General features: G+C 44.9%; 1 non-coding gene and 1 pseudogene across 1 annotated transcript; both read right to left on the reverse strand.

The window, feature by feature from the left end:
• Positions 1 to 22,772, reverse strand: part of LOC123057063 (U-box domain-containing protein 4-like) — a 51,778-nt pseudogene that overhangs the window by 26,723 nt on the left and 2,283 nt on the right.
• On the reverse strand, positions 18,252 to 18,337 carry TRNAY-GUA (transfer RNA tyrosine (anticodon GUA)). The gene is given in 2 exon segments: positions 18,252 to 18,287; positions 18,301 to 18,337. It is a non-coding gene; the product is annotated as a tRNA-Tyr (tRNA).

Genomic DNA, 22,772 nt, shown 5'->3' on the forward strand with positions numbered 1-22,772 from the left:
GGATCAATATGTAAAGGATGTACGGGTGAGTGAATCTGACGATTTGTATGTATCAGTAGCCCCTGAGACTTGAAACAGTTAGCAGAACTGATTTATGGATCATCTTTATTGTGCAGGTTCTTACAGAGAAGAATACTAGGCTGTCCCAGGAGCTGGAGGAATGCAAGACCCAACTGCGGGCCGCCATTGCCGCATTGCAGGAACAGAAAAAGCCTCCCGCTGGTAACATTTTAAAGAATGATGGTTACCATATAGTGCGCGGAGTGGCTGCAGATCTAAAAGTAGATTTTGCAGATGAATCCAGAGAAAATCCAGGGGACCAGCATGTTATGCGGCAGCTAGAAGCTGGCAAATGCATGTTGACTGAGGTTAGGCGGGAGAAAAACAATCTCCAAGACGCCAATATAACGCTGAACGTGGAACTAAAAGACGTCCGGGGCCAGCTTGCAGACTCCGAGAAGGAGAATAAGAGGCTTCGACGCGACATTTTTAGTAAGTGCTTGAACGAATCCTTTAAAGGTATTCGGCGAAGAAGCCGACTAACAGTGTTATGTCTGTAGGTATGCTGACGGGTGGTCCCGCGGAGGAAATGCCCGGGTCTGCGGGTGATCTTCTGTCCGAGCCGTCACATCTGCACGAACAAGTTCGGCAGGTGATGCAGGGTGTCGCCCAGGCCTTGTGGCCGTCCGTCTCCCTACCAGAGGGTGTTGCGGAGCTTGCGGAGAAGCTCAAAGGAGCGCGGCGGCGCTTCCGATTATGGAAGATATCAGCCTGCCGACAGGGTGCCAGAGAAGCCTGGGCCATGGTGAAGATGCGGTATACCAAAGCGGACCCAAATCACATGGCCGAGGTCGGACCTATGGGGCCCGATGGAAAAGAGATTCCTGTTAGCTTAGTTTATGGGCAAGTAGAATTAGCCGCAAAGTATTCCCAATAGGATTGTAAGCTAGACCGCCTGTTGGATGGTATAGAAGAAGAATTTAGTCAGTCTGCATGACAATGTAATTGAAGTGACATGTATAATGCCTTCTAGCCGGATTGTAGATCGTTTGTCGTTGCGGACCTTTTCGCTTCAGCCTCTGGGCCCAATAGTCCAGAGTGTATCCGAATACCCGCTCAGTTATATAAGAACCGGGGTATGCGTGGAGACTAGGCGTAGGGGTCATTAGTGCTTTATCAGACAAGTGCCCAACTAGTTATGTTATATTACATGGGTAGTAAGAAACATCTTCCAGGGAGAATAGTTCCGTTAAGGGTTCCTTTCGCTGGGCAAGCATGCCCTAAAGTGCATGTCCGGACTGCGATAGGAAACGTAGGAAAAACATCTGGGGGCAGATATGAAAAATAAAAGTCATCTTTTGTTCACCGACTGAATATTCCCTTAAGAACGCTAGCTTTCGGCTTCACCCAGTCTAAGGTACACATCCGGCTGACCAGGCGGTAACAATCGCAGAGGTGCTCCCCTTATGCCCTAGCCGAATTAACGGGAGCATAGGGCATAAATACAAGAGCCAGGCAACCCAGCTTGGCCAAAACTTAAGTCATATTGATGCATATAATGGTGAAAAAAGGTACATGCGGAAGTATAACACATGTGTTGGGCATGAAGCCCGGATAAATAATTTAAGCTTCTGTGAAAGAAGCCCCCAGGTATGAAGAGTGCGGCTAGCGCATCTGTAATGTGCAAACAAGGCACAAGGTGACCCTTGAAGGCCTAGAGAAATAAGAAAAGAAAGAAAGAAAGGAAAACAAGATAGATAATGTATTTGTGAAAAATGGACAAAGGGAGGGGACTAACATAGAGTCCGGTGCTAGGCATAGAATCTTCGGAGCCTGGCCGCGTTCCATGGGTTCGGCTCGAGTCGACTATGTTGGAAATATGCCCTAGAGGCAATAATAAAAGTATTATTATTATATTTCCTTGTTCATGATAATTGTCTTTTATTCATGCTATAACTGTATTATCCGGAAATCGTAATACACGTGTGAATACATAGACCACAATATGTCCCTAGTGAGCCTCTAGTTGAATAGCTCGTTGTGATCAACAGATAGTCATGGTTTCCTGGCTATGGACATTGGATGTCGTTGATAACGGGATCACATCATTAGGAGAATGATGTGATGGACAAGACCCAATCCTAAGCCTAGCACAAAGATCGTGTAGTTCGTTTGCTAGAGCTTTGCCAATGTCAAGTATCTCTTCCTTTGACCATGAGAGCGTGTAACTCCTGGATACCGTAGGAGTGCTTTGGGTGTATCAAACGTCACAACGTAACTGGGTGACTATAAAGGTGCACTACAGGTATCTCCGAAAGTATCTATTGTTTTATGCGGATCGAGACTGGGATTTGTCACTCCGTGTAAACGGAGAGGTATCTCTGGGCCCACTCGGTAGGACATCATCATATGCGCAATGTGACCAAGGAGTTGATCACGGGATGATGTGTTACGGAACGAGTAAAGTGACTTGCCGGTAACGAGATTGAACAAGGTATCGGTATACCGACGATCGAATCTCGGGCAAGTAACATACCGATAGACAAAGGGAATTGAATACGGGATCGATTGAGTCCTTGACATCGTGGTTCATCCGATGAGATCATCGTGGAACATGTGGGAGCCATCATGGGTATCCAGATCCCGCTGTTGGTTATTGACCGGAGAACGTCTCGGTCATGTCTGCATGTCTCCCGAACCCGTAGGGTCTACACACTTAAGGTTCGAATGACGCTAGGGTTATAAAGGAAGCTTGTATGTGGTAACCGAATGTTGTTCGGAGTCCCGGATGAGATCCCGGACGTCACGAGGAGTTCCGGAATGGTCCGGAGGTAAAGATTTATATATAGGAAGTCCTGTTTCGGCCATCGGGACAAGTTTCGGGGTCATCGGTATTGTACCGGGACCACCGGAAGGGTCCCGGGGGCCCACCGGGTGGGGCCACCTGCCCCGGGGGGCCACATGGGCTGTAGGGGGTGCGCCTTGGCCTACATGGGCCAAGGGAACCAGCCCCAAGAGGCCCATGCGCCTGGGGAAACCCTAAAGGAAGAGTCCCAGCAGGGGAAGGCACCTCCTAGGTGCCTTGGGGGGGGGGAGGACTCCTCCCCTGGCCGCCGCCCCCTTGGAGATTGGATCTCCTAGGGGCTGGCGCACCCCCCCCCCTTGGGATCCCTATATATAGTGGGGTAGGAGGGCCTCCCAAACAGACCTAAGGCCTTTGGTTGCCTCCCTCTCCCTCCCGTGACACATCTCCTCTCCCGTAGGTGCTCGGCGAAGCCCTGCAGGATTGCCACGCTCCTCCATCACCACCACGCCGTTGTGCTGCTGCTGGATGGAGTCTTCCTCAACCTCTCCCTCTCTCCTTGCTGGATCAAGGCGTGGGAGACATCGTCGAGCTGTACGTGTGTTGAACGCGGAGGTGCCGTCCGTTCGGCACTTGATCATCGGTGATCTGAATCACGACGAGTACGACTCCATCAACCCCGTTCACTTGAACGCTTCCGCTTAGCGATCTACAAGGGTATGTAGATGCACTCTCTTTCTACTCGTTGCTGGTCTCTCCATAGATAGATCTTGGTGTTGCGTAGGAAAATTTTTGAATTTCTGCTACGTTCCCCAACAGTGGCATCATGAGCTAGGTCTATTGCGTAGATTCTTTGCACGAGTAGAACACAAAGTAGTTGTGGGCGTTGATGTTGTTCAATATGCTTACCGTTACTAGTCCAATCTTGTTTCGACGGTATTGTGGGATGAAGCGGCCCGGACCGACCTTACACGTACTCTTACGTGAGACAGGTTCCACCGATTGACATGCACTTGGTGCATAAGGTGGCTAGCGGGTGCCAGTCTCTCCCACTTTAGTCGGAACGGATTCGATGAAAAGGGTCCTTATGAAGGGTAAATAGCAATTGGCATATCACGTTGTGGTTTTGCGTAGGTAAGAAACGTTCTTGCTAGAAACCCATAGCAACCACGTAAAACATGCAAACAACAATTAGAGGACGTCTAACTTGTTTTTGCAGGGTATGCTATGTGATGTGATATGGCCAAAAGGATGTGATGAATGATATATGTAATGTATGAGATTGATCATGTTCTTGTAATAGGATTCACGACTTGCATGTCGATGAGTATGACAACCGGCAGGAGCCATAGGAGTTGTCTTTATTTTTTGTATGACCTGCGTGTCATTGAAGAACGCCATGTAACTTACTTTACTTTATTGCTAAATGCGTTAGCCATAGAAGTACAAGTAGTCGTTGGCGTGACAACTTCATGAAGACACGATGATGGAGATCATGATGATGGAGATCATGGTGTCATGCCGGTGACAAGATGATCATGGAGCCCCGAAGATGGAGATCAATGGAGCTATATGATATTGGCCATATCATGTCACAACTATATAATTGCATGTGATGTTTATTATGTTTATGCATCTTATTTGCTTAGAACGACGGTAGTAAATAAGATGATCCCTCATTAAAATTTCAAGAAGTGTTCTCCCCTAACTGTGCACCGTTGCTACAGTTCGTCGTTTCGAAGCACCACGTGATGATCGGGTGTGATAGATTCTTACGTTCACATACAACGGGTGTAAGACAGTTTTACACAGCGAAAACACTTAGGGTTAACTTGACGAGCCTAGCATGTACAGACATGGCCTCGGAACACAGAGACCGAAAGGTCGAGCATGAGTCGTATAGTAGATACGATCAACATGAAGATGTTCACCGATGATGACTAGTCCGTCTCACGTGATGATCGGACACGGCCTAGTTTGACTCGGATCATGTAATCACTTAGATGACTAGAGGGATGTCTATCTGAGTGGGAGTTCATAAGATGAACTTAATTATCCTGAACATAGTCAAAAGACCTTTTGCAAATTATGTCGTAGCTCACGCTATAGTTCTACTGTTTAGATATGTTCCTAGAGAAAATATAGTTGAAAGTTGATAGTAGCGATTATGCGATCAGTAGAAAGCTCATGTCCTTAATGCACCGCTCAATGTGCTGAACCCCAAACGTCGTTTGTGGATGTTTCGAACATCGAACATACACGTTTTGATAACTACGTGATAGTTCAGTTAAATGGTTTAGAGTATAGGCACCAAAGACGTTTTCGAAATGTCGTGGAACATATGAGATGTTTCGAGGGCTGAAATTGGGATTTCAGGCTCGTGCTCACGTCAAGAGGTATAAGACCTCCGACGATTTTCTTAGCCTGCAAACTAAGGGAGAAAAGCTCAATCGTTGAGCTTGTGCTCAGATTGTCTGAGTGCAACAATCACTTGAATCAAGTGGGAGTTAATCTTCCAGATGAGATAGTGATGTTTCCCCAAAGTCATTGCCACCGAGCTGCTAGAGCTTCGTGATGAACTATAACATATCAGGGATAAATAAGATGATCCTTGAGGTATTCACGATGTTTGACACCGCGAAAGTAGAAATCAAGAAGGAGCATCAATTGTTGATGGTTGGTGAAACCACTAGTTTCAAGAAGGGCAAGGGAAAGAAGGGATACTTCATGAAACGGCAAATCAGCTGCTGCACCAATGAAGAAACCCGAGGTTGAACCCAAACCCGAGACTAAGTGCTTCTGTAATAAGGGGAACGACCACTAGAGCAGAATTACCCTAGATACTTGGTAGATGAGAAGGCTGGCAAAGTCGATAGAAGTATATTGGATATACATTGTGTTGATGTGTACTTTACTAGTACTCCTAGTAGCACCAGGGTATAAGATACCGGTTCGGTTGCTAAGTGTTAGTAACTCGAAATAAAAGCTACGGAATGAAACGGAGACTAGCTAAAGGTGAGCTGACGATATGTGTTGGAAGTGTTTCCAAGTTTGATGTGATCTAACATCGCACGCTCCCTCTACCATCAAGATTAGTATTAAACCTGAATAAGTGCTCTTGCACCTAAAGGAATGGTTTATTGAATCTTGATCGTAGTGATACACATTTTCATGCCAAAAGATATAAGATAGTAATGATAGTACCACTTACTTGTGGCACTGCTGTGTAAGTCATATTGGTATAAAACGCATGAAGAAGCTCCATGTTGATGGATCTTTGGACTCACTCGTTTTTGAAAAGTTTGAGACATGCGAACCATGTCTGTTGGTGTATATGCATGAAGAAACTCCATGCAGATGGACCGTTTGGACTCACTTGATTTTGAATCACTTGAGATATGCAAATCATACCACATGGGCAAGATGACTGAAAAGCCTCATTTCCAGTGAGATGGAACAAGATAGCAACTTGTTGGAAGTAACACATTTTGATGTGTGCAGTCCAATGAGTGCTGAGGCATGCAGTGAATATCGTTATGTTCTTACTTCACAGATGATTCGAGTAGATGTTGAGAATATTTACTTGATGAAACACATGTCTGAATTATTGAATGGTTCAAATAATTTCAGAGTGAAGTAGAAGATCATTAGAGGATAAAATGTCTATGATATGATCATAGAGATGAATATCTAAGTTACGAGTTTTGGCACACAATTAAGACATTGTGGAAATTGTTTCACAATTAATACCGCCTGGAACACCATAGTGTGATGGTGTGTCCGAACATCATAGTTGCACCCTATTGGATATGGTGCGTACCATGATGTCTCTTATCGAATTACCACTATTGTCCATGGGTTAGGCATTAGAGACAACCACATTCACTTTAAATAGGGCACCACGTAATTCCGATGAGATGACACCGTATGAATTATGGTTTAGAGAAACCTAAGTTGTCGTTTCTTAAAGGTTTGGGGCTGCAACGCTTATGTGAAAAAGTTTCAGGATTAAGCTCGAACCCAAAGCGGATAAAATGCATCTTCATAGGAAACCCAAAACAGTTGGGTATACCTCCTAATTCAGATCCGAAGGCAATATGGATTGTTTCTTGAATCGGGTCCTTTCTCGAGGAAAGGTTTCTCTCGAAAGAGTTGAGTGGGAGGATGGTGGAGACTTGATGAGGTTATTGAACCGTCTCTTCAACTAGTGTGTGACAGGGCACAGGAAGTTGTTCCTGTGGCACCTACACCAATTGAAGTGGAAGCTTATGATATTGATCATGAAACTTCAGATCAAGTCACTACCAAACCTCGTAGGACGACAAGGACACGTACTACTTCGGAGTGGTAAGGTGATCCTGTCTAGAAGGTCATGTTGCTAGACAACAATGAACCTACGAGCTATGGAGAAGCGATGGTGGGCCCGGATTCCGATAAATGGCTTGAGGCCATAAAATCCGAGAACGGATCCATGGACTTTGGTGGACTTGCCCGATGATCGGCAAGCCATTAAGATAAATGGATCTTTAAGAAGAAGACGGACGTGGATGGTAATGTCACCGTCCATGAAGCTCGACTTGTGGCGAAAAGTTTTTCACAAGTTCAAGGAGTTGACTACGATGAGATTTTCTCATCCGTAGCGATGCTTAAGTCCGTCGGAATCATGTTAGCATTAGCTGCATTTATGAAATCTGGCAGACGGATGTCAAAACGAGTTTCCTTACCAGTTTTCGTAAGGAAAGGTTGTATGTAATACAATCAGAAAGTTTTTGTCGATCCTAAGGATGCTAAAAGGTATGCTAGCTCCAGCGATCCTTCTAAGGACTGGAGTGAGCATCTCGGAGTTGGAATGTATGCTTTGATGATGATCAAAGATTTTGGGTTTGTACAAAGTTTATGAGAAACTTGTATTTCCAAAGAAGTGAGTGGGAGCACTATAGAATTTCTGATGAGTATATGTTGTTGACATATTGTTGATCAGAAATGACGTAGAATTTCTGGAAAGCCTGGATTAAGCTGCTTGAGCATTGAGCATCAAGATCTATAAGGATAGATCAAAACGCTTAATAATACTTTCAAATGAGCACATACCTTTACATGATCTTGAAGGTGTTCAAGATGAACCAGTCAAAGAAGGAGTTCTTGCCTGAGTTGTAAGGTACAAAGTTAAGACTTAAAGCTCGACCACGGCAGAATAGAGAGAAAGGACGAAGGTCGTCCCCTATGCTTAAGACGTAGGCTCTTCAGTATGCTATGATGTGTACCGCACCTGAAGAGTGCCTTGCCATGAGTCAGTCAAGGGGTACAAGAGTGATCCAAGAATGGCTCACAGGACAGCGGTCAAAGTTATCCTTAGTAACTAGTGGACTAAGGAATTTTCTCGATTATGGAGGTGGTAAAAGAGTTCGTCGTAAAGGTTACGACGATGCAAGCTTGACACCTATCCGGATAGCTCTGAGTAGAGAGACCGGATACATATAATGGAGCAATAATTTAGAATAGCTCCAAGTAGAACAGTTGTTTGGAATAGCTCCAAATAGAGCGTGGTAGCTGCATCTAGGAGATGACATAGAGATTTGTAAAGCACACACGGATCTGAAAGGTTCAGACCCGTTGACTAAAACCTCTCTCACAAGCAACATGATCAAACCTAAAACTCATTGAGTATTAATCACATAGTGATGTGAACTAGACTACTGATTCTAGTAAACTCTTGGGTGTTAGTCACATGGCGATGTGACCTGTGAGTGTTAATCACATGGCGATGTGAACTAGATTATTGACTCTAGTGCAAGTGGGAGACTGTTGGAAATATGCCCTAGAGGCAATAATAAAAGTATTATTATTATATTTCCTTGTTCACGATAATTGTCTTTTATTCATGCTATAACTGTATTATCCGGAAATCGTAATACACGTGTGAATACATAGACCACAATATGTCCCTAGTGAGCCTCTAGTTGACTAGCTCGTTGTGATCAACAGATAGTCATGGTTTCCTGGCTATGGACATTGGATGTCGTTGATAACGGGATCACATCATTAGGAGAATGATGTGATGGACAAGACCCAATCCTAAGCCTAGCACAAAGATCGTGTAGTTCGTTTGCTAGAGCTTTGCCAATGTCAAGTATCTCTTCCTTTGACCATGAGAGCGTGTAACTCCTGGATACCGTAGGAGTGCTTTGGGTGTATCAAACGTCACAACGTAACTGGGTGACTATAAAGGTGCACTACAGGTATCTCCGAAAGTATCTATTGTTTTATGCGGATCGAGACTGGGATTTGTCACTCCGTGTAAACGGAGAGGTATCTCTGGGCCCACTCGGTAGGACATCATCATATGCGCAATGTGACCAAGGAGTTGATCACGGGATGATGTGTTACGGAACGAGTAAAGTGACTTGCCGGTAACGAGATTGAACAAGGTATCGGTATACCGACGATCGAATCTCGGGCAAGTAACATACCGATAGACAAAGGGAATTGAATACGGGATCGATTGAGTCCTTGACATCGTGGTTCATCCGATGAGATCATCGTGGAACATGTGGGAGCCATCATGGGTATCCAGATCCCGCTGTTGGTTATTGACCGGAGAACGTCTCGGTCATGTCTGCATGTCTCCCGAACCCGTAGGGTCTACACACTTAAGGTTCGAATGACGCTAGGGTTATAAAGGAAGCTTGTATGTGGTAACCGAATGTTGTTCGGAGTCCCGGATGAGATCCCGGATGTCACGAGGAGTTCCGGAATGGTCCGGAGGTAAAGATTTATATATAGGAAGTCCTGTTTCGGCCATCGGGACAAGTTTCGGGGTCATCGGTATTGTACCGGGACCACCGGAAGGGTCCCGGGGGCCCACCGGGTGGGGCCACCTGCCCCGGGGGGCCACATGGGCTGTAGGGGGTGCGCCTTGGCCTACATGGGCCAAGGGCACCAGCCCCAAGAGGCCCATGCGCCTGGGGAAACCCTAAAGGAAGAGTCCCAGCAGGGGAAGGCACCTCCTAGGTGCCTTGGGGGGGGAGGACTCCTCCCCTGGCCGCCGCCCCCTTGGAGATTGGATCTCCTAGGGGCTGGCGCACCCCCCCCCCTTGGGATCCCTATATATAGTGGGGTAGGAGGGCCTCCCAAACAGACCTAAGGCCTTTGGTTGCCTCCCTCTCCCTCCCGTGACACATCTCCTCTCCCGTAGGTGCTCGGCGAAGCCCTGCAGGATTGCCACGCTCCTCCATCACCACCACGCCGTTGTGCTGCTGCTGGATGGAGTCTTCCTCAACCTCTCCCTCTCTCCTTGCTGGATCAAGGCGTGGGAGACATCGTCGAGCTGTACGTGTGTTGAACGCGGAGGTGCCGTCCGTTCGGCACTTGATCATCGGTGATCTGAATCACGACGAGTACGACTCCATCAACCCCGTTCACTTGAACGCTTCCGCTTAGCGATCTACAAGGGTATGTAGATGCACTCTCTTTCTACTCGTTGCTGGTCTCTCCATAGATAGATCTTGGTGTTGCGTAGGAAAATTTTTGAATTTCTGCTACGTTCCCCAACAGACTAGTCGATACATCCCGCAGTCAGTACACTCCACCGGTCAGAACTTGGTCGATAATGAAGGGACCTTCCCATTTGGGCTCGAGCTTATTCTTTTTTTCTTATCCGGCAGGCGTAGAACTAGTTCACCAATGTTATAAGTTTTGGCCCGTACTTCTCTGCTTTGGTATCTGCGAGCCTGTTGCTGATAAAATGCGGAACGGGCTTTGGCTACGTCGCGCTCCTCCTCCAAGGTGTCCAGACTGTCCTGCCGATCGAGCTCGGCTTCTCTTTCTTCATAAATGTGCACTCTAGGTGAGTCATGAATTATGTCACAGGGCAAGACTGCCTCTGCGTCGTACACCATAAAAGAAGGGTGTATATCCGATACTACGATTCGGCATGGTCTGCAGCCCCCAGAGTACGGAGTCGAGCTCCTCTACCCAGTGCGTGTTAGACTCCATTAAGGAACACACTAATCTAGGTTTAATGCCGCTCATTATAAGACCGTTTGATCGCTCGACTTGACCGTTGGTTTGTGGGTGATAGACTGAGGCATAATCGAGCTTGATGCCCATGTTGCTGCACCAGAGTTTTACCTCGTCGGCCGTGAAGTTCGTGCCGTTATTAGTGATGATGCTGTGGGGGACGCTGTAACAGTGTACAACCCCGGATATGAAATCTATCACCGGTCCGGATTCGGCTGTTTTAACCAGTTTGGCCTCTATCCATTTGGTGAATTTATCCACCATGACCAATAAGTATTTTTTCTTGTGGGTTCCCCCTTTAAGGGGTCCAACCATGTCAAGCCCCCAGACCGCAAAGGGCCATGTAATCGGGATTGTTTGGAGGGCGGTGGGTGGCATGTGGCTTTGATTTGCAAAGAGTTGGCAACCGGCGCAACGTTGGACCAAGTCATGTGCATCTGCCCGGGCCGTTGGCCAATAGAATCCTGTACGGAAGGCCTTGCTTACAAGAGCCCGGGCTGTGGCGTGATGACCGCCGAGTCCGGCGTGAATTTCTGCCAAAAGATTCCGCCCTTCCTCTTCGGAGATGCACCTTTGAAGGACTCCGGTAGTGCTTTTCTTGTACAATTCTCCCTCATGGACCCTGTAGTCCTTGGATCGCCGCACTATGCAGCGTGCCTCATTTTGGTCCTCCGGAAGTTCCTATCTAGTTAGGTAGGCCAGGAATGGTTCTGTCCATGGGGCAATAATGGCCATTATTTCGTGGGCTAAAGGTGTTATTTCGGTGGCGGAGCCTCCGATTGTGTCAGAGAGTTCGGTATCGGGTACTTTGGCCGGGTCCAGACTGTTGTTACCGGTGTCCCCTTCCCATGCTACGGATGGCTTGAAAAGCCTTTCTAGAAATATGTTGAGGGGGACCGCGTCGCGTTTTGCGCCGATGCGGGCGAGGATATCCACCGCCTGATTGTTTTCCTGAGCCACATGGTGAAATTCGAGTCCCTCAAACCGAGCTGACATTTTTAGGACGGCGTTTTGATAGGCCGCCATTTTCAGATCCTTGGCGTCGAAATCTCCGTTTATTTGGGATATTGCGAGGTTTGAATCCCCACGCACCTCCAGGCGTTGAATGCCCATGGAGACTGCCATTCGAAGACCATGCAACAAAGCTTCGTATTCGGCTGCATTGTTGGAATCTGTATACAATATTTGTAGTATGTACCGAACGGTATCTTCGGTTGGGGACGTCAGGACGACGCTAGCCCCTAGACCGGCCAGCATTTTAGAACCGTCGAAGTGCATGATCCAATTGGAGTATGCGCCGTACTCTTTAGAGAGTTCGGCATCAGTCCATTCGGCGACGAAGTCGGCCAGTACTTGCGATTTAATGGCTCGGTGAGGTTTGTATGTTATGTCGAATGGGAGGAGCTGAATGGCCCATTTGGCAATCCGACCCGTAGCGTTGCAGTTGTTGATAATATCATTAAGCGGTACTTCCGAGGCTACTGTAATCGAACACTCTTGAAAGTAGTGTCGCAGTTTCCGCGATGCCATGAATACCGCATATGCTATTTTTTTGGTAATGCGGGTACCGTGATTTGCATGGAGTGAGGACAGTGGATACATAGTATACCGGCTTTTGAAGAGGGAATTTGTGTCCGTCCGCTTCCCGTTCGACAACAAGCACTGCGCTTACAACTTGACGAGTTGCCGCAATGTACAACAACATTTGTTCGCCGATGTTTGGCGCGGCCAAGATCGGGTTGGTTGCCAGAATGCCTTTATTTCTTCCAATCCGGCTGTGTCCGTCCACTCGAAGTGTTCGGTGCGCCGAAGGAGGCGATAAAGGGGTAAAGCCTTTTCTCCCAAGCGGGAGATAAAGCGGCTTAGAGCCGCCACACATCCAGTTAACTTCTGGATTTGTTTGAGGTCTGTTGGGGTAGCCAACTGTGACAATGCTCGGATTTTGGTCGGATTAGCTTCAATACCTCTACTGGAGATGATAAATCCCAGGAGCTTTCCGGCTGGTACGCCGAAAACGCATTTTTCCGGATTGAGCTTGATGTCATATGTTCGGAGGTTGTCGAATGTGAGCCTCAAGTCGTCTATCAAAGAGTCGATGTGTTTGGTTTTGACGACCACATCGTCTACGTATGCCTCTACTGTTTTGCCAATTTGTTTCTCCAGGCATGTCTGAATCATGCGCTGATATGTTGCGCCGGCGTTTTTGAGCCCAAAAGGCATTGTGTTGAAACAGAAGGGACTGTATGGTGTGATGAATGCCGTTGCGGCTTGGTCGGACTCCGCCATCTTGATTTGGTGGTAACCGGAGTATGCGTCGAGGAAACACAATGACTCGTGTCCTGCGGTAGCATCAATGATTTGATCGATGCATGGGAGGGGGAAAGGATCCTTTGGGCAAGCTTTATTGAGGTCTTTGAAATCGATGCAAAGGCGCCAGGATTTGTCCTTCTTTGGTATCATCACCAGGTTTGCTAGCCAGTCCGGATGTTTTATTTCTCTGATGAATCCGGCCTCCAATAACTCGGCTAGTTCTTCTCCCATGGCCTGTCTCTTAGGTTCGGAGAAACACCGAAGAGCTTGCTTGACCGGCTTGAATCCTTTTAGGATATTGAGGCTATGCTCGGCCAGCCTGCATGGGATTCCTGGCATGTCTGAAGGATGCCAGGCGAATATGTCCCAATTCTCGCGCAGGAACTCTTGTAGTGCGGCATCCACAGCGGGGTTTAACTGTGCCCCGATGGAGGCTGTTTTGGTAGGGTCCGTTGGGTGGACTTGGAATTTGACTATTTCATCCACTGGTTTAAAAGAGGTGGACTTGGATCTTTTTTTGAGTATCACATCGTCCCTGTCCACTGTGGAGCGTAACGTGGTTAACTCCTCGGCCGAGAGGGCTTTAGATAATGCCTCGAGGGCCAATGCCGCTGTTTTGTTTTCGACGCGGAGTGCTGTGTCCGGATCACTGGCGAGAGTGATGATTCCGTTGGGCCCGGGCATTTTAAGCTTCATGTACCCATAATGGGGTACGGCTTGGAAGATTGTGAACGCCTCCCGTCCTAAAAGAGCGTGATAGCCACTGCTGAACGGGGCCACTTGAAATGTAATTTCTTCAGACCTGTAATTGTCCGGCGTGCCGAATACCACATCTAGTGTGATTTTCCCAGCACAGCGTGCTTCCCGACTGGGGATAATTCCTCTAAAGGTTGTGCTACTTTGCTCGATGCGGTTCCAGTCTATTTCCATCTTTTGAAGGGTTTCCTCATAGATGAGGTTTAGTCCGCTGCCGCCGTCCATGAGTACTTTGGTGAGCCGAAAGCCGTCCACGATTGGACTGAGGACCAGTGCGGCTGGTGCTCGGGCTGTTCGGAATTTGGGTTCATCACTGGCATTGAAGGTAATAGCCGTGTTACTCCATGGATTTGTTGCTGCTACGTGGCAGATTTCGGCCATGCTGCGGAGTGTTCGCTTGCGCCTATTATTTGACGCAAAGGTCTCGAACACTGTTAACACTGTATTTTTATCCACTGGACGGTGCTCTGTGGTATGTGGGATAAGAAGATCCTCACCACTTTTGGCCACCTGTCGGAGTATCCAACATGCTCTAAGGCTGTGCGTTGATATTATATCCGTCGTGCTATGAATTTTGCAGGGTCCGTTGAGCCATCCCTCCAGTACGGTTCCTCGCCCTGTACAGGGTTTTTGCTTTTTTTTGGTAGTTAACCCAGGTGTATTGTGATAATGCACCCTTTTATTTCGGACTGGGTTTGTGTTCAGGGCCGGATTATCCCAAAAGTTTGTTTCGGTTTTCCAGGCACTTTCCATCGCACAGTACTTTTGTACTATGGATGCCAAGTCAGCGAAGCGTATTATCTCACGGCGATTTATGGCGTTAAGGATTCCCTTGTCCGTGCAATTATTGTAGAAAAATAAGATTGCGTCTTCCTCGCGACAGTCCTTAACCTTGTTCATCGCAAGGAGGAATCTGGCCCAGTAATGATGTACTGTTTCCCAGGGCTCTTGCCTGATATGGGAAAGTCGCATGTGTTTGGGAGGGTGGGTGGAATTGAATCCAAACCCCTACCCGATCTGGGATCCAGGGCCGAGGAGTTTCCAATTTTTGAAGTTTCGATTCTGGGATGTTACCCGCTAATCCTGGTCCGTTGTCTGACTCTAAGTTCAGGGATTGGATGTTGTCCTCCCGCGAACGGGCGTCCGGCTCGGAGAGCTCGGGCATCCGGACATAGTTGGTCCTCAGGATAGAGGAAAGGTCGCCGCATTGTTCCTCCACCACTGCAATATGATGGGTGACCGGTGGAGAGTTAATCTCTCTTTGATCGGGTTTAAACCCAATCCGATCATAGTCCATAGCGACTCCCAAGGCGGCGATGCAATCCAAGAGCTCGTTTAAGGAGGAGAGCTCCATTGGATCCATCTGTTCGGCGAGCGCCAATTTGACGTGGAAGCAGTTTTCGATGACCCGAGAACTCATCGTTGGCGCGGCGGCCGAACAGGCGGTCATAATGAACCCGCCTAGCCGGAGAGTTTGGCCAGTAGCCAAAGCTCCCCCAATAGTAGTACCGTCTTTAAAGACGAGACGAGACATCCTTCCTTCTGGTGACGGCACAGAGGAACTCTCAATGAAAGCACCAATGTCGGTGTCAAAACCGGCGGATCTCGAGTAGGGGGTCCCGAACTGTGCGTCTAAGGCGGATGGTAACAGGAGGTAGGGGACACAATGTTTTACCCAGGTTCGGGCCCTCTTGATGGAGGTAAAACCCTACGTCCTGCTTGATTAATATTGATGATATGGGTAGTACAAGAGTAGATCTACCACGAGATCGGAGAGGCTAAACCCTAGAAGCTAGCCTATGATATGATTGTATGTTGTCCTACTGACTAAAACCCTCCGGTTTATATAGACACCGGAGGGGCTAGGGTTACACAAGGTCGGTTACAAAGGAGGAGATATACATATCCGTATTGCCTAGCTTGCCTTCCACGCCAAGTAGAGTCCCATCCGGACACGAGATGAAGTCTTTAATCTTGTATCTTCATAGTCCAACAGTCCGGCCGAAAGATATAGTCCGGCTGTCCGGAGACCCCCTAATCCAGGACTCCCTCACCCGCATTTCGCTTAGCTAGACGACAAATCTCTGATGTAGCTAATCTCTCACCTTCTAAGGGATAGCTTCTCAAATCATCGATTAACTTGCGTACTTGATTTTTTATTGCAGAAAGATTAGCGTCGGCATCCATGGATGGGGATGATATTATTCTAGTGAATCCCCTGTCAGATGTTGTCGCTGAACAACTTGTCCTTCCATACGAACATCGCTCAATCTTGGCAGGATAAGCCTCATTGTGCTTATCCTGTCACACTTTGCATGCATGGTGTTGTCCATGTAGACGCTGAAGCGATGACGAATGTCAAGAGACTCCAGGTGTCGGCAATTATCCAGGATAGCTATCAGTCCTTTATTGGTCAGGTTATTGCCAAAGAACTGCAAAGAGTGTAGCTCATGCATAGTTGCAATCCCCATTGCTTCATCATCCATGTCGTAGTGAGTAGATTCAAAATCATAGAACACATCCTTTCTCAGTCTGAAGCGCTTTAGTTGTGGGCATGCTTTGCCTACAACCCTAAATGCACCACTCTCACACACATATGAACATAATAAAAGCTCGAGCTCTTGGAGCAAAGGGAATTTCACTATCGCCTCCTTAAGTCCTTCATCAAAATTATAGCCAGAAATGAGGTGAAGGCTCTTTAGAGATGGTGCCCTGCAAATATAGCACTTGGATTTCAACAACCAAAAAAATATGCCATGCATATAGAAAGGCAGACTTGCATAGCACAAATAGAACATTTCATAAATTCAAATAATTGCATAGCATCATAGGACATAGGTACTCCCCCGTTCCAAAATAGATGACTCAACTTTGTACTAACTTCAGTACAAAGTTAGTACAAAGTTGAGTCATCTATTTTGGAACGGAGGGAGTAGAATTTAAAGGGGTATAGTGAGCATTCAATTAACGACCAATTGTTAGATTTGACAGAAATTTCAGGGATGCTAAGTTGTTGATGCATGGTAATGCAGGCTGCAAATTAGGATAAATTCTAGCACTCTAGCATACGAAACCAGTTGAGTTCATTCTGTTCAACAATTAACATAACTCAAACCATTGCCAATAGACTGCTTCATTGGAAAATGCTCTAAAAGGCTAATTCCCAGCTATATTCTGTTTCAAAGCAAACCAAAGAATACTTCGTCGTTGTATTAAGAAACCAAAATATGAAGAACTCAGCCGTGTTCATTGCTAGGCAGATGCATAAGCTGATGACACGACATCAACTTTTCGTTGGATGGAAAGTCAACATTCGTTTTGAATGGGATGGGCACCAAGGAGTGTGGCTAAATGTAGTGATAAGAGAAATTCGGCAAAGTACAACTTGAGGCATTGTCAGAATCGTCCAATAATTGAAAACTTTCTATGATTTACCCATACGACCACAAGTGCTTCTATATGTATGTCACCAGCGCTTCACCCTTGCCAATAAGTATCACTAAATTTTACAATGCTGCAGAGAACATAAAGGCAGTATGGTGTACAGAGCAATGCATAGTGATGAGTTTTCTCTAGCACAATTTGTCTTTATCAAACAAAGAAGAGCCGCTAAAAACATGATAAATTATCAGTTGCATCTTCACCAATCAACAACAATTTTATCCACGGAGTATCTTTAACACAAACCTTTTTTTTCCACGAAACATCTTTAGCAGACCTAGATGTGTTACATAATGCAATTGTACTGTTGTTAGTTTGTAAGTTGTTCTCCTCAACACTTCGTATCCAAATCCGCCCTTTGGGGCTTTTTTACTGTTGTTATTTGGTTAGCTGTTCTAAGTCACTAACCCCACGATCAATAGCAAAGCAAAATTGGACTGAGAGATCCAGTGACTTGCCAACAACTTGATTGTTTTAAGTCACATACATGAATTTTGGCTGCAAGTTCAGCTTATTCAAATGTGTTTTAGTCCAACAACTTGCGCTAACGGTGTGGTAGTAAAAAAAACTGAATTTCACTTTTTACCACTACTAGTCCACTAAGTTTCACGTTTATGATAGAAATTATCCGATTTGGCGAAAATTGGGCTTTTGGCCCAAGAGCAGGAAAAGGAGCCGCCAAAAAAGATCGGGCAACATCCAAACAAGCGGCGCTAACGGTGTGGTAGTAAAAAAAACTGAATTTCACTTTTTACCACTACTAGTCCACTAAGTTTCACGTTTATGATAGAAATTATCCGATTTGGCGAAAATTGGGCTTTTGGCCCAAGAGCAGGAAAAGGAGCCGCCAAAAGATCGGGCAACATCCAAACAAGCGGCCCGTCATCGTCATCGTGTGGACAAAAAAATATTACGTCCAACGTCCGACCTGCCGGATTCGAACCAGCGACCTAAGGATTGATCTGCAAATACTACAGTCCTCCGCTCTACCAACTGAGCTAAGGTCGGTTTTTGTTAACAATAAATTATGCTAGTTTAATACCATAAGAAGGTGTGACAAGGATTAGTGCACCACATGCACGATTTGCTAATCAACAGTGAGGAAAACAAGTCGAGTAAAGAAATGATTGGTGCTGTTATGTGGACTAGGAGACAATGAGAAAAGGAGATGCATTTATTAGAAACCTAATCTACATTTTGCGGGCCTGCAAGAAACAATGATACATGAGTACAAGACTACCCCAGCTATGCTGCATGCACCCTAGTCTGAGTGTGATTTTGACTGAATCTTTTCTCGTTCTAGAGGAGGATCTGTGGGTATGGGTATTCTGACAGAGGTCAAAAAGGATTATTTCTTGTGAAATTGGAAACTGAGAAAGGGGAGCATTTTATCGGAGTTTTACTTAGTAACCTGGGGAGGGATTTTGTCAAGAATCTCGTGATTGTGTATGGAGACGCATATGTTGGAGGCAAAAAAAAAATGGATTCCTGGTTGAGCGAGTACATGTTTGCCCGTGACATTACTAGGAAAGCCAGTGAGAAAAAACAAACCGATGAGCGATGGCAAATGAAGTACAGTATTCTTTTTTCAGTTCTATACGTCGAGATGTGATCGATCCACAATTCCACTCGACCAGCCGTCAACAGTGACTAAATTGCAGTCCGAACTCCCTCTCTCTCAAAAAAAAAAAGAGGAAAAAGATTCCAGGCTGAACTGCTGCTGTTGCTTTTTTTGGCGAAAATAACTGCTGCTGTTGCTGCTCGACTTATTCTGTACGTTATCAAATGCCGTCTAGTGCCAGTTCATTGATCTTTGCTAATAAGAAAGAGAGCAAAGAGGCGTACATGGAGCACCGAGCTTACACCGGCATCAAAACCCTGACGGCAAAGAAACTATACAACAGAGCAAATGGCATGAACTATATATATATGCGATGCCATGATGAAGATGGTTGATCAATTTAAGTCACGCTGAAGAGCATGTGCCACTCTGCACTGGCTCTTTTAAAACAGTGCTAACTTTTTTTTATACTCCCTCCGTTCCATAATGTAGTGCGTATAGATTTTCTGAAAAATCAAACTTTGCAAATTGATCAAGTTTATAAAGAAAAATATTTATATGTACAATACCAAATATGTAAAACATGAAACTATATCCTATGATGAATCTAATGATATATGTTTGACATTCCAGATGTAAATGTTTTTCCAAATTCATAATTTAATTTTTTCAATAAATTCAAGTTTTTAAAATATATGCATTTAAAATATAAAAAAAGAAGAAAATTGAGTCACATCAGCATGACGAGCCATGTCATATTGGGCCAGCCCACCACCGGCCCACTGTACGCAAGGCAGTCGTGGGCCTCTCAATAAGCGGCACATAGCCGTTCCCTCGTCTCCCTACTGTGTAGTCAACAAATTTCTCTTAGGTGATGTCTACATTGGCGGGTCACATCAAAATCCACACTATATGCAAAAATTAATCCAAAAAATTACGGGATCACAAAAACAGAATCATAATAACAGGGAGAATACATTTTTGCGGAAAAAAATTGGAAGCATGCTATTGTAAATTTTATTCTTAATTTAGAGCCCGTTCGGATCTCCTCCACGATCCAACTTCTCGAGAAGCTGGCGAGAAGCCAGTCGAACGACCCGGCTCCTGGAATCTGACTCGGCTCCAGTGCAATTTCTGGAAGCAGCCCCGCCCCAGCTCCTAGATTCTGGAGAAGCGGGAGTTGCCGGATATTACATTCCATGCCATCCCGAAGTGCTACAGCCCACCCAGCGAACCATTTTCCTATCGCTAATGCCCCATCGAATCGTTTTTCTCTCGCTACAGTGTACCAAGTCACTGCCGAACGCTCGCTGGCTCCAGTGAGAAGCCAGCTAGCACTAGCTCGCGCGAGAAGCTGGCTTTCGGAGAAGCCAGCGGACTTCCGAACGAGCCCTTACTATAGTTGATCTCCATAGACTTCAGGGAGAATCCAACACCGCCTCGCCCCTAATCTATTGTAAATTTTATTCTTAATTTACTACAGTTGATCTCCATAGCTTATAAAGCATAAGATCTTTTTCCTAATTCTCTACGCCTTTTTCTTCTAAATTCCTTACAACTGTTCTCTTTACCAGCACGAATCAAATCAATATCTTCTCCACTTAATGCATAATCTTGTTCTTGATTTAGCAAAATATTCTTTGGTTATGTGTTTATTCCTAAATAATTACAAACAATCCTATCTACTTATATAGCACGCACCCACTATAAAAAGAGCCTACTCACATCTAGTTAGCCCAACAATCCATAGGGACAAAACTCATCCTCTTTGTGGCGACTTGTTAGCCTGCAATTTATAATCCCGACCCTTGTGAGTCTGCAATCAAGAGATGAAAAATATGAAGATTTTACTCTTCGCCCTAGCACTCCTCATGCTATCTTCAGGTATCTAGGGAGTAGACAATACTATCTTCAACATGAGAGAAGTGCATATTACACCCCTCAACTCTAGCCCTAGTCTAATATACAACCCCCAACTCTAATACCATCTAATTTACACCCCCCAATAGTAAATTCAAAAGAAATAATAATTTTGTTTTTCCACCGGCTGAACAGTAAAATTTTAAAAAGTTCTAAATAAAAAATTAAAAAAATAATTTTGATTTTTTAAAATGTTGATTTTTTGTCTGGGTGAACAGTAAATTTCAGGAAAAATAAGAAAACAAAAATTTCTAAATTATATTTGCATGAAACAGTTAACAATTCGTGTACTGTTCGGGCTGATATATTTTTTTTTGTTGAGAGACCACTGAAATGTCCAAACAAGCTGAAAATTGTCACAGACATCACGTGCTGAAAAATCACCCACACAAAAATAATTCGGTTTTTTTGAAAAAAAAGTATTTTTTGGAATTTACTATTCACCCGGCAAAAAATCGAAACAGCTTGTTGAATTTTATTTCCATTTTTTTTGAATTTACTGTTCACCCATTGGAAAAACCAAATTTCTTTTTGATTTTTTTGTTACTGTTCACCCAGTCAACATGTCAAAACCGGTCAACGGGGAGGGGAGGGTTGAATTCCGCTTGGTTTTGAGAGTTGGGGGTGTAAACTAGATGGTATTGAAGTTGGGGGGTGTATATTAGACTAGGGCTAGAGTTGAGGGGTGTAATATGCACTTCTCTCCTTCAACATCTACACTTTGAGAATTGTATTATATGTATGTTGGGCTGCTCTAACTTTTCTTATTTTCTCTTTTGATACCTAGATATGGCAACCTCGCTCCAGTGCAGACATGTCCTTAAAAGTGGCCCTTGTCAAATCGATGATTGTAGAGCTTACTGCGATAAGATACCTAGAGTGCCCTCACCCAAAAATCCTGACATGTGTGTTCCCGAGGGATGCAAGTGTACAATATGTATAGGGGTGCAAGCAGGGATGTAGTGTTCCCTCTAAGGTTGCTGAACTAATGGTAATGGTCTCACATACCATCTGGCCTTGTATATTTATCAAGGTCAATGATAGAGAATAATAAAAATGTCATCATGTTTGCATTCGATTTGACTTTTGAATGGTATCGTATTAAATAATCGTCTATTTATATCTATTCTCCTTGTCCCAAAATAAGTGCATCAACTTTGTACTAACTTTAGTACAAAGTTGTACTAAGTTTGGGACACTTATTTTGAGACGAAAGGAGTATTATGTATCAGAGTTACGTTGCAGACGAAAATAGAAAGATGTGTTGTTCTTTTTTTTTATAGAAAATCAAAATACCGATGTGATGAATTATCTCTTTTTAGAAGATCACAACTGTTAGATCCACGTAATTGTAACATCAACAGACTATACCATTTAGATCAACATGAAAAAGTTGTTAGATAAAAGCAGGAGACATCAGAACATTTTTTTTGTGAGGAAAACCATAGACGTACGAAGGCACAATTTCAAATTGATGGAGTCGTATTACAAACGCAAGACGGCCACATGTGATATATATATAGAAAATAAAAGAAATAGAAATCCCATAAAGAGCTAGATCTCTTCTAGATGAGAATTAAGTAAGACTCATGAAGTGACATTAACATGAAAAAAAATCCAATAAATTGCAGGAATCTCCCGTAGAATCAAATGTCATAGAATTTAGATGAGACTTTATTTAATCCCTTTAGCAAAGTCATTGTTTATAAACTGCTAATATGACTAATTCTCATCTTTCTGATTTATGGGATCCACGGATGAAATCTCATGAAGGTGCAACGGGTAGAAGAAAAATGTTGTTGTGAGAACAATAGCAAAAGGATGCGGTCAAAGAAAAAAAAAAGAACTAGATCTCTTCTAGACGTACGAAGGCACAATTTCATATTGATGGAGTCATATTACAAACGCAAGACGGCCACATGTGATATATATATATATATATAGAAAATAAAAGGAATAGAA

Source organism: Triticum aestivum, chromosome 3A (assembly GCF_018294505.1).
Source record: "Triticum aestivum cultivar Chinese Spring chromosome 3A, IWGSC CS RefSeq v2.1, whole genome shotgun sequence".
In the NCBI taxonomy this organism is placed as follows: Eukaryota; Viridiplantae; Streptophyta; class Magnoliopsida; order Poales; family Poaceae; genus Triticum; species Triticum aestivum.